Here is an 11,070-nt window from a genome sequence, read left to right as displayed (position 1 = left end):
AATTTCCCAGTGTATTCCTTCCACACCTTCTCCACACCTACAGATCCTGCCACGTTTCTTGTCTTGATGAGTTTGAGAAAGGATGTTTTACTAGGTTTTATGCCTCTTCCAACCTCATTTGTTTTCAAAATCAGGATGTGCTGTGATGAAGTAAGAATTGACAAATATCAGCCTGGGTAGGACAGCCCAAATTCTTTAGAACAAACAGTGAAAAACTCTAGACAAAAAAAAGAGGAAGAAATGGGTTCACTCTTCAGTGTTGAGAGGGTGAGAATGTATGAAGCCTCAGTTTTAAATAATAATGACGGTAATAACAATGACAAGGAAGCTGACTTGAGAACAGAGGACACAGAAATGGAAATTACCATGAGAGAAGTGGGAGGGAAACTTCAAGTGCCATTCCAGCACAAGCTGATAAAGTATTGCTGTTAGAAAAATATCCGTGCAAACTTTTGATCTCAATTTTTGAGGCCTCCACCAGAATACAGGGAACACTGCTGTTTGTCCATATTCAAGAACAATTTGCTCAAGTAGGACGATGTATGAAGATAGCATCATGGGCTGCTCAAGGTAATAGAGGACAAGCTGTATTAAAAAAGAGTGAATAAGGTTAGTTTGTTCAGCCCAACAAAAGAGAGATCAAGGGAAAAAAATATTAAATACCTTATAAAGGTAAATACCAAAAGGGAGGACAAGGTGACAGAAGGACATCTGGAAATAACTGATGATTAAGAGGAACATAAGATCTGGCTAGCACAGCCTCCTAGTTAGAATAATAAGGTGGAATGTCTGACAGAGTGAACACAGATTTATTTATTTTATAATGGGAATGCTTTGACACAGCTTTCTGCCACTCAAATTCAGAGGTCTTTTCTAAGGTCAGGAAAGAAGTCTGGGAGGACAAATGGCCAGGAGACAGTGAACTCAGAAACTCTTGGCTGCAGTAAATGCCAGTTGGGAGTGACTTGCTGCGCAGTTATTTTGGCAATTTGTTGTCCCTACTCTTGGGCATTCCCTTTCAATAGCCAAACGATAGTGAACTTTGTGCACACTATGATAGGGCACCCCTGTATCAGGCCAGCAGCTGAGCAGTGAAGAAAGCCTTAAGTGAGCGCACTCATTTGAGCTAACGAGGCAGCACTACACAAGATTTAAGCACTACCAACATCCCTGCCAGTGAAGCTCTTACCACAGGAGGTCCCAACTCTTACCTGCTAGCAAGAACTTCACATCCTTTAGGCAGAAACTACAGACTGTTATTTCATCCAGACAGAAATGCCACTCCTGCATGTCTGTCTTCTCCTCTGCCAGTCCTAGTGAAGATCCTTCCATCTTTTGCTGTGTACATGTGTGTGTATTTGTGTACATGTCTGCCTGACAGCATTTTACTGGGACCTGCTGAGTGCTTCAGGGCCTACAGATCACAACAGTTGTCTTAGGGTTCATGACCCTGCTGACTTGCGATCAAGAATGTGGAAAGCTGTGACCCAAAGAGTATCCACTCCACCTCCTTCGGCATCCGGCTGACAATTGAGCTGACAGCAGAGCTAACACTCCAGCAGGCTGCGTTGAGTGGGCTGAGTCCCCTGCCGCAGCCTATAAATTACACACGGCCAGTTTTAACACCTCTTGATATAGTTATGCACAAAAGCTTTCGGTCCTAGTGGCTCTGTAAGCGGTCAGCGCATCTGCCTGTCCAAACAGGCGTCAATAATAAGGAAATAACCTCCCTGGTGAGAGGAATTTTAGAAGCTGTGAGGAGAGGTCGCAGCTGCAGGGAGGACAGTGTGAACGCGGCTGTATGCACCTAATGACACCCCTGGGCACTTGGCTTCAAGGACAAGAGCTCTCTCTGCAAATCTATCTCCCTGGCAGAGGTCTGTGCCAAACACAACTACTACAACAACAGTACTTGTACCGTCCTTTTTGGTTAAGAACATTTTGCTGGATCACGAATCCCCAGACTGTTTCCTGAGGAGGTGGGAAACACAGAGCTATTGTATGATTTGTTTAACATCAGAAATTAGCATTCCTGAGGCAGCTACTGGAAGAATCTTTCTCCAGAGGTAAAACACACAAGATCTGACAGAACTATTCTCCAGTTCACGGTCCTTTTCAGAGCTACAAACAGCATCCAGAGGCTCTCCAATTCATTCCTCCATGTTTGGTGAGATGCACTGACTAATTTGGTTGTGAATCAAAGGACTCTTGGTGCCACCATAAAGAAAGAAAATTCATCATGGAAACAGTAGCCAGCAAGCAAAACCAAATAGAAGTCTCTTCATACTCATAAATCAGCTTTTCCTCACACTCCAGCATCCCCCAGAGGTGAAGGAGTGCCTTGCTTTGATTAATTTGGATGAAGCGGGAGAAGCAGACACAGGGTGGGGCACTGAGACCAGTGTCCTGCTACGCAGCTCTGTCAGCAGCCTCATGGCCAGCACGCTGCTGTAACCTGGCCGTTTGCCACTGACTCCCCAAGAGTATGGGCTGGGCCAGCCCCACGTTAGCCCGTGAGCTCCCAGCACACACGTTCCTAACGAAACAATCCAGCAGAGCATCTGCTCCAGCCAGTGCCAGAACCCACCTCCCCTTCGTGCCGATCATTGTTCTCTGCGCGCCGCACGCTGCAGGCAGGTGAACTGGCTCGTGATCAAGGCCGCTGGGCGGCACGTGACCTTCAGCATGACCACTAGTAGTCCTGAGAAGATGTCATCCCTGCTCTAGGCTTTTTGTCTCCACTGGCACGGCTGCAGCATACTTGCCAGATCACCTATTACAACCTGTGGGATAGCGTAACTCCACTTTAAAGATATTTACTTGGCGACGTAGAGGAAGAACTGGACCTGGGAAGTCGTGATCCCGTCACAGCCTTTCAGAACACGCCATCCAAAGAGGTCTCTGTTACTCTGCCCTACAGTCTGTGTGGTGAATAGCCCTCTTGAACCATCAATTACAACACACAGTTAGCTCCACTGAGCAAGAGTGTCACAGTCCTGGCAAACTGCCCTTCCTCCCACTTCTCCCTCATTAGGCTATTCCTCTCTTGCGAGATCTTTAATTAGCTTGTCATCAGCAACTTGGCCTGGATTGAGTACCCTGCGTTCTCCCAAATGATACCATATAAGACAGATGGGAGACCACAAGCAGCAAGGGAGTAGGGTGAGAAGACATGCAAAGCAGTCAATATGTGTCCGTAACTGCAGGGACAGGCTTGCCAGGGGCAGTAATAAGATTTCAGCTGGCTTGGACAAACTGGGGGTGATCAAAACGTAGGTTGGCTGAGACCCAGCAACCCCACCATAGGGACAGCAGAAGGGAGAGACAAAACCCAGCAAAATCAGTAGCGTTGAGGAATAAAGCTATTTACTGTACCATTAAAGTGAAAAGCCCAGCCATGGTCAACCTACCAATTCAGCTTGGAGCAGTTTCACAAGAAAGCTTTGTTTACACCTCGCCTGACTGCCTTGCTTTCACTAATTCAGAAGCCAACACTTGGCCTCAAATCACCCTTTCCCTCAATTCTGAAGCTGGGCTGTACTCCCCCTGTCTGCCACCCACTGAGCTCAGCAGATGCTCCACGGCACTGCTGCAAAACATTGAGCCAATGCGTGGAAGGCGGGGAGGCAGCAAAAATGCTGCCCGGGGAGGGCAGCCCATCGAACACGCACCTGTTGTCAATCAGAAGCCAAGGCTTATGTCAGCCTGCTGTAAATATTTTCCCTTCCACCTTGGTGACCTTTTCAATCATACTTCATGAGGAGACTGCTCCCATTAAGTGCCACTTGATCCTCTGCTAATGCAGCAGTTATGAAAGGACCACGGCACTTGTCATTAGGATAAACACCTCTGCAGTGGGCGAAGGCTGCGGAGAAGGGGCACACACCCGCTCTCCCCTCTGCTTCCTCAGGTTCCTTTCCCTCCATCTGCCCATTACCACTGTTACGGCCTCACAATTGGACAAGGAAAGCTGAGCCTGGCTGCAGCACTAACCGCTGTCTCTGCATCTGCTGTCTTGGCAGGCTCAGCTGCCAGCACCTGAACTACCACACAAAGAAGAGGGTCTGATTTTCTGATCAGTGAAACATTCCACTGCATGAGAGCGATTCAGGATACAACGCCAGGTGTAGACTGTCCCTTCCACACTCTGGATCACATAGGCTCGATTAACTGTTATGAAGATGGCTCCTCCTGCAGCCATCCACCGTCCAGTCAGGTCGGAGAGCTCATTTGAGCTTTCAGCTTTATCATGCTCAGAAAAAAAGGTCTGAGGGGCAGCATGAACCCACCTTCCCTGCTGCAGCGCTCCTTGGCACTGCCCCCAATCATCACACGTGTGACTGCAGCTCTTGGCAGCCTGTTTGGGTGCCACACAGAGGGTGACCTGAACAGGATCTCCGGGGGGCTGGCACTAATGGATGGGTGGGGACTACTGGCCTGCAGGACTTGCCCAAGAGGAAAGAAGAGCTTGGAGGTCAGGGCAGCCTCTCCTCCAGGAGCACGCAGAATGATGGCCACCACTCCAGGTACCGGGAGAGGCAAGATCCCTGGTTTGACCTGGTGCCATTTCTCTGGCTTCTTCAGAGTACAAACTAGTGCTGCCGTTAACGTCCTGCCAGCTGGCTCCTTCCAGTTCCTGGTCACACTCAGATGAGTGACCAGCACCAAGGTCTTTCACCAGCCCTTTGAGGAGGGTGAATAAACTCCTTTGTCTGACCCAGAACAGGACTGTACACACACAGAATCTAGCTCTTCAGCCCTGCAGAGAGAGCTAAGGACCCCCAAAAAGGGACTGACTTTGGAAGAAATGGCACACATAGGCAAATCAATGTGAATTAAAACATATTCAGCATCTGCACTGAAATATTTGTCAAGGGAGAAGAAAGAGCAACTAAATGAAGACCCTTTCTTTCCCAGCTGCTTTGTTGCTCCAGCCCTGGCTCTCTAAATTGTGGTAGAGGCCTCCTGGGTCTCAAGGAACAAGAAAACACCTTCAGCCAGCAGAAGTAGCTGGGCTGTCGGTGGCAGCTGTGAGGGATGGTGACAGTGGTAGCACCATTTGGGGCCACTTGGGCTGCAGGTTGCCTGGGCTGCAAGTGTTCAAGGTGTGTGTGCCTGCCTTACCACTATGTGTCTGGCGTGAGTGGTGTGAGAGTGCTTTTGGGCAAATGGGAGATGAGTCTGCAAACTTACAATTCAAAAGCTTGAGCATTAGCTGCCTTGGGTTTGAAATAAATCTCTTCTGGAAAGAATGTTGCTCTGCTGGTCACTGGTCCCTATGCAAAATGCCTTGAATCATGTCTGTGTCATAAAACACAAAATCACAGAAGTGAAGGGACCTCAGAAGTCTCTAGTCCAAGGCTGAACTTTTCTAGAGCTGTACCTGCTAAGGTATTTTTGGCAGGCTAGAGCTCTGTCATGGGAGCAAGCAGAAAAAATAGCAGTGGTTTATAGGATGGCAGCTCTCTGCACCAGTAAAAGCTGATTATTGTGAAAGCAATGGTAATCCCTGCAGCTGGGACACCCTGCAGGCCTGGCCACCACTCCTATGAACTATCTGGCCATCCCTGTATTACCAGTCATGAATATTCCCCAACAAGCAAAAAGTCATCAAGACTGGGAAGGGACTGTGAAATCTGCCCATCGCAGCAAGATCAGTCTTCAGGAGAATTTTCCCTATTTATGTTGCACTTGAAACAGAAGACCTATAGAGATCTCAGGGGGTCTCATAGCCCACCAACGGCCTCTTCCAAGAGGTAGGAGGAACCAACCACTGAACAGCAAGGAGCAAAGGTTCCTGCTGAGCAACTGCACACATCAGCAGCATCTTTCTGTAGATAAGACAAAAGAAGGAATAGTGGCAATAATGGAGACGCTCTCCACTTCTTTAAATCACCAGGGAGAGATTTCTGCCCATCTGACAGGCAGCTGAGTGGGCTTTCCCTCAGCTTGCAGTGTGCACAGAAAAGACAAACGATACTGGTCTGGGAGGTCAGGCTGTTGAAATATAAAGGGAGAGATGTCATCATGGCCCTCAGCAGAAATTTGCTGGCGTGTGACTGCCATCCAGGTGGTGATAACTGGGTATAATTTATTCAGGTAGAAATCCCTCTTCCCACTCTAACAATGTTTTGTTTGCTTTGTCCTGAATAACAAGCCCACCAATGCCCTGGAAGTGATGATTCAGAACACATGTGCAGTGTTCTTAATACCGTGCAATGACAAGAAGTTTCATCAACTCAGATAAATATCCCTGCCTTCTCGGTGACAGTCCCTCATACTTGAGATGTCTCACTTCCCCTACCTGCCAACATGTGAAATCTATAAATAAGGCCAACTGGGAGAGGAACAGGGGATGTACACTGCCACCCACTAGATATCTGTTGGGCTAGGGCATATTTTTGGAGGGAGCTAGTGGTAAGTAAACAACACGGCACTAGGCAGTAGAGGCCTGACCCTGTAAGGTTGGGACAGTCTGGCAGATCACTAATTGAGCCTGAGATCTCTCCAGAGCAGACTGGCTCTGGACGTTTCTCCAGCTCTCCTGCTGCCTCAGGAGCACAGGCTCGCACTGCTCCAACGCCTGCAGCGAGGCTCCAGTAGAGACCCCACATCCCTGCAGCAGACTATGCTGAGCTGATGGTGAGGTTCAGGAGATGACTGGGATGCCCAGTGCAGCGCTCACTGACCTTGCTGTCAGCCTTTTCACTGCCAGTGCGCTCTGAAGCAGCATACCACTACCTACCTATGAGCACCTTCCAGTAACCTACCAGTATCTTTCAGTGTAGCACCAAACCCCTTCTGGCACAGCAGCCCCCATCCCTGTCTCTCAGTGGTTTGCAAGTCCCAGCACTGCAGATCACCCAGGTTTCCATAGCAAGGGCAAATACCTCCCTCTGCAGACTTCCTTCAGTTGTACGGTCAGAGGCTGCACCTCGCTCTGTGTCACACACCCCTTTTTCACTGAGCCCAAAAGAGAAATGGAGGGAAACACAATTTTTGGCTCACTCCTACTGTTCATGGGACCATTTGTTACACAGAGACAGAAGCCCAGAGCAATCCAGCGCAGGTCTCAGTGACGCGGAAGCATTCAGTGGCAGCGTGTCACATTTGCACAGGCCGCTCCTGTCAAAAAATACCACTTGGAACCTACCCTTGAAAAACAGCCTGACCAAGCAGAAAGCCACTGCAGCCGTAGTGCAGAGCAGCTTCTGTGCCCAGGCCCTCTTCTGTCCTCCCTTCCAAGCAGAAGGCTCTTTGACAAGTACGGAATGGCTCTTTGACAAACACAGAATAACCTGCTTTCCAATCACTGTCTACTTGCTGGTAAAAGCTGTTAATTGCCTCGTATACCCTTCTGTCAGCAACATTATCCCCTCTTGTCCTGCTGAGCCTGGGACAAGGGACTGTCCTGTTCAGTGGCTGCAGTGGGACATGGAGATGGGGAATGTGAAATATAATATGAGAAATACTACCTACGGCAGCAGCAAGGCTAACCGAAAAGCTGTGAGGGAAGCAGGATTCCAAGGAGAGAGGAATGCTGGGGGAGGAAAAGCATGGAGTTCTCTTGACAAAGGTCCAGGATCATTTTAAAAGGGCCCAAGAAATTATTTTTTAAAGTCTATTTTTAATACAACCTACATATGCAACGAGAGCACTGCCTGCCACACCGCTATCTTATTACTTCCAAGATTAGCAACAAAAAGACTAATTTAGACAGGATGGAATATTTTCTAACAAAAGTGTCACTGCCTTCTGGGGAGCAAGTCTGACCTGAAAAGATCACGTACAGGGAAATCCCAGACCACAGGCAATCCCTCAAGGATAGGAGTCCCCCAGCTGGAAACACAACAGTTTGGGTTAATTTCAGCACAGCTGGGGTGACTGCCAATGACATCACGTGACTGTAATATGTCACTATAATTGATCATAAATATACGTACTCCACTACAGCTGACAACAAAAGCTGTGGAGACAACAGTGGATTAGGCCTACACTCCTGTTCTCTGAGGAAGGTTCATCAAGCAGCTATTAAATACCAACATGAGCCCACGGCCTTTGGCTCAGGAAGTTCCTAAGACACAGACAGACGGACCGGGGAGGCAAACCGGGGAGTGAATCCTTGTAACGAGCACGGCTCTGGTACCCTGCCCACACGTCGCTCTCCCACAGAGAGGGAAGCAAGCACTTTGGCCACCAGCAGCTCTGGATGCGCTGATGTGCTGCCGTACAGGTGCACTTATGTATTAAAGTGACCGCTGTAACACGGGGAGCCTTCAGGAGCTTCCCACCTGCAGGTCAGGGCTTGCTTTTCTGGCTCACGTTTTAATTCACCCCAGTAACATAGAAATAAAAGGCTTATAATCACACCATGTCCTTTTTCCAAGAGCTGCAAAACCCACTGACACACTCTCTCAGCCCTCTCTAGTGCGGGACCACACAGAAGATGACGAGCCACTGTAGCTGGTGCCTCTCCTGCCCTCCTCCTTGAGCCTCAGCCCCGAAGCGAGAGGCAAAACTCCCACATGCATCGATGGATACACAGGGATGGCCCAACCTGCGGACTCCCTAATTAAAAGCTGATGGCAAAGCTGAGAACTCACGGCGCTTGGCTTGTACTGAGGGAACTTCCCCACTTATTAACATTTTTGCATTCTCTTCTTTGCCAGAGAAACTGAGCATATACCTCACTTACACTGAAAATTACCTCCTCCAAACACAACTGAATTATTTCTCCAAGTTGCTGCTATCATTTCTGGAGAGCTCCAAGGGAGCCAAGTACAGATGGGATCCTATAACCACAGCCCCCTCCCAGTCCCGCCAGCACTTTCACACACTGGAAATCCATCCTGCCATGGGGTCTCCAGAGAAATCACTTCATCCTTTCCAAAACAGAGCAGCTGTTTAGCAGTGGCTCAGCATGGCAGGGCAGAAGATGATGAATCCCATATCCAGTTGAGACTTGGGAATTTTTCGGGAAACAAAACCCCAGCTGTGTAAGTTGGAAGAGGGCTGAGACACCTGATCCAATACTGCTGCGCCCAAAACAGTGCCAAGCAACGAGGATGTGGCTTTAAACTGCCCCCAAAGCAGTGGCCTCTGACAGGAGAGACTCCCTTGGTCTCATGTGAAGTATTTTCCCCCACTCTGAATCAGAAGGAGGGATCCCTGACTATCAGCCGAGCTCAACAGCTCTAGGCTGACGAAGTTCATAGGAGTAGATCACAGGGTGAGGTGGGCTGGGATGACTGCAGCCCAGCAAGCACGTGACCTTTAGAAGGTTAAACTGACCCACAGCAGGCCTGATGCAAATAATACATCTAGTCCTAAATGTTCCAGTGTTTCATGCCATTCCACCAAAAATCTTGGGGAAACTTATTTTTGGCTGAACCAGGTGGCACAGAAAAGAGTGCCAACGGCAGGGTTTCTCTGCCAGGTCAGGAGGAGACCTACAGGGAAGCTCGCGCCATGCAGAGATGGGTGCGACGCAACCAAGCAGCAGAGGGCTGTCACCAGAGGCTGCAGCTGCTCAGTCCCACAAACATGATCTATCTCACCCAGCCTGATTTTATTGCTTCCCCTCTTCCCCCACATCCCAGGCACGTTAGCAGGAGGATAGCAGGAAGAGTGTCACTGATGCTTCACAGACATCTATACACCCAAATGTGCTGTAAGCGCCACCGCTGTGGGCAGTGCTCCACACTGGTGTCTTAGAAGATGAAAACCAGTGATGTGTCTGGCTCTGCAACGTCTCTATCTGCCCAGCTCCGCAAGAGCACGTTCCCCTACCCCTTCAGATGGAAGCTCCAGCAGACGAACTGGTTCTCGAGCTCCTGTGTGGTTCACAGTAGGGCTGCATCACCACACAGGCTCCCAGGCTCCGGGACAGAGCATCGGCTCTTGAAAAATACTTCTGGCCACAGAGAATTCCCTTTTCCCCTCTAACGAGGCCTCTGTTCCTTGCTTAGGAAAGCACACCGAAGTCAAGCAGAGGGAAGCAGTGTGGACCTGTGGCCAGAGCACTGCCCTGGGGTGTAGCAGCTCCCTCTTCTAGTCTTAGCACTGTAAGAGGCTTGGGTGAACTTGGACAAGGTCTCTCTCCTCAGCTGTCCTCTTTGTAAACTCTGAACACTTAGACGGGAAATGGTTTCCAATCTAGGGGCAGAAGCAGCCCGCGAAGCTCTCCAGGACATAAGCCACGTCTGGGTTGTTTCCCCCTCGCCCGTCGCCAACGCTACGAGTCTCCTCACCGTCACGCTTCAAGGTGCGAGTGAGCAATTGCTGCACAGCTGTGAGCCATGAGACCCAACACCAAATTCCATGGTCCAGATTTATCCTTTCATGGCTGTTACACTAATGGTTGCTCTCTACCCCGTTCATCCCATGAGAGGTCATGCTTGACAGAGGGTCCTTCACAACGCCAGCCTGTCTGGGCAGGACCAAAGGACACATACTGACACTGTATCTCCCGGGTTATCAGAGTCCAGCGTGCTGGGAAAGCCACATCTTCTGTCAACCCCCACGCACACACCAGCTGCTCCTGCCTGTGATTGACAATGTTTCTCCACCACCATATGCTCAGAAATCTCTATGAGGCTTCTACAGGTCTTTTTAAGATCATCAGGTCTTTCATGTTGAGATCTTAACGCACCCTCACAAGCAGTTCTTGTGGTCCTCACAAGCTCCTCAGTCACCTTCACAGAAACCCTACGGCACTGCTGTGAACTATTTGATTGAGGAAACTGAGGCACGTCACCAGAAGCTGCTTCCTTGGAGTTGTGAGGGAGCTGATAGCAAAAAGAGAAGAAGAATTGCTATTGCTTGGGCTAACCAACCATCCTGTGCAAGGAAGAGAGCTCAGGGAGGCCGGCCCAATGCCCAAGCACCCTTGCATCCTCTCCTGTCAGTTTACAATTCTGAAAGCATTTTGTGAGCAAATTTCATGTCATGCTTAATGCAAAGACCAGACCGTTTTGTTGCAGGTGAAGAATGAAGTGATTTCTCCCTGCATTATAGGATGCCTTTTATAATAGTAGGATGCATCTCTACAAGGCAATCTGTTTGTTTACA

Source organism: Leptosomus discolor, chromosome 21, assembly GCF_034619465.1.
Source record: "Leptosomus discolor isolate bLepDis1 chromosome 21, bLepDis1.hap2, whole genome shotgun sequence".
Lineage (NCBI taxonomy): Eukaryota > Metazoa > Chordata > Aves > Leptosomiformes > Leptosomidae > Leptosomus > Leptosomus discolor.
Note: the sequence above shows the minus strand (reverse complement) of the source record.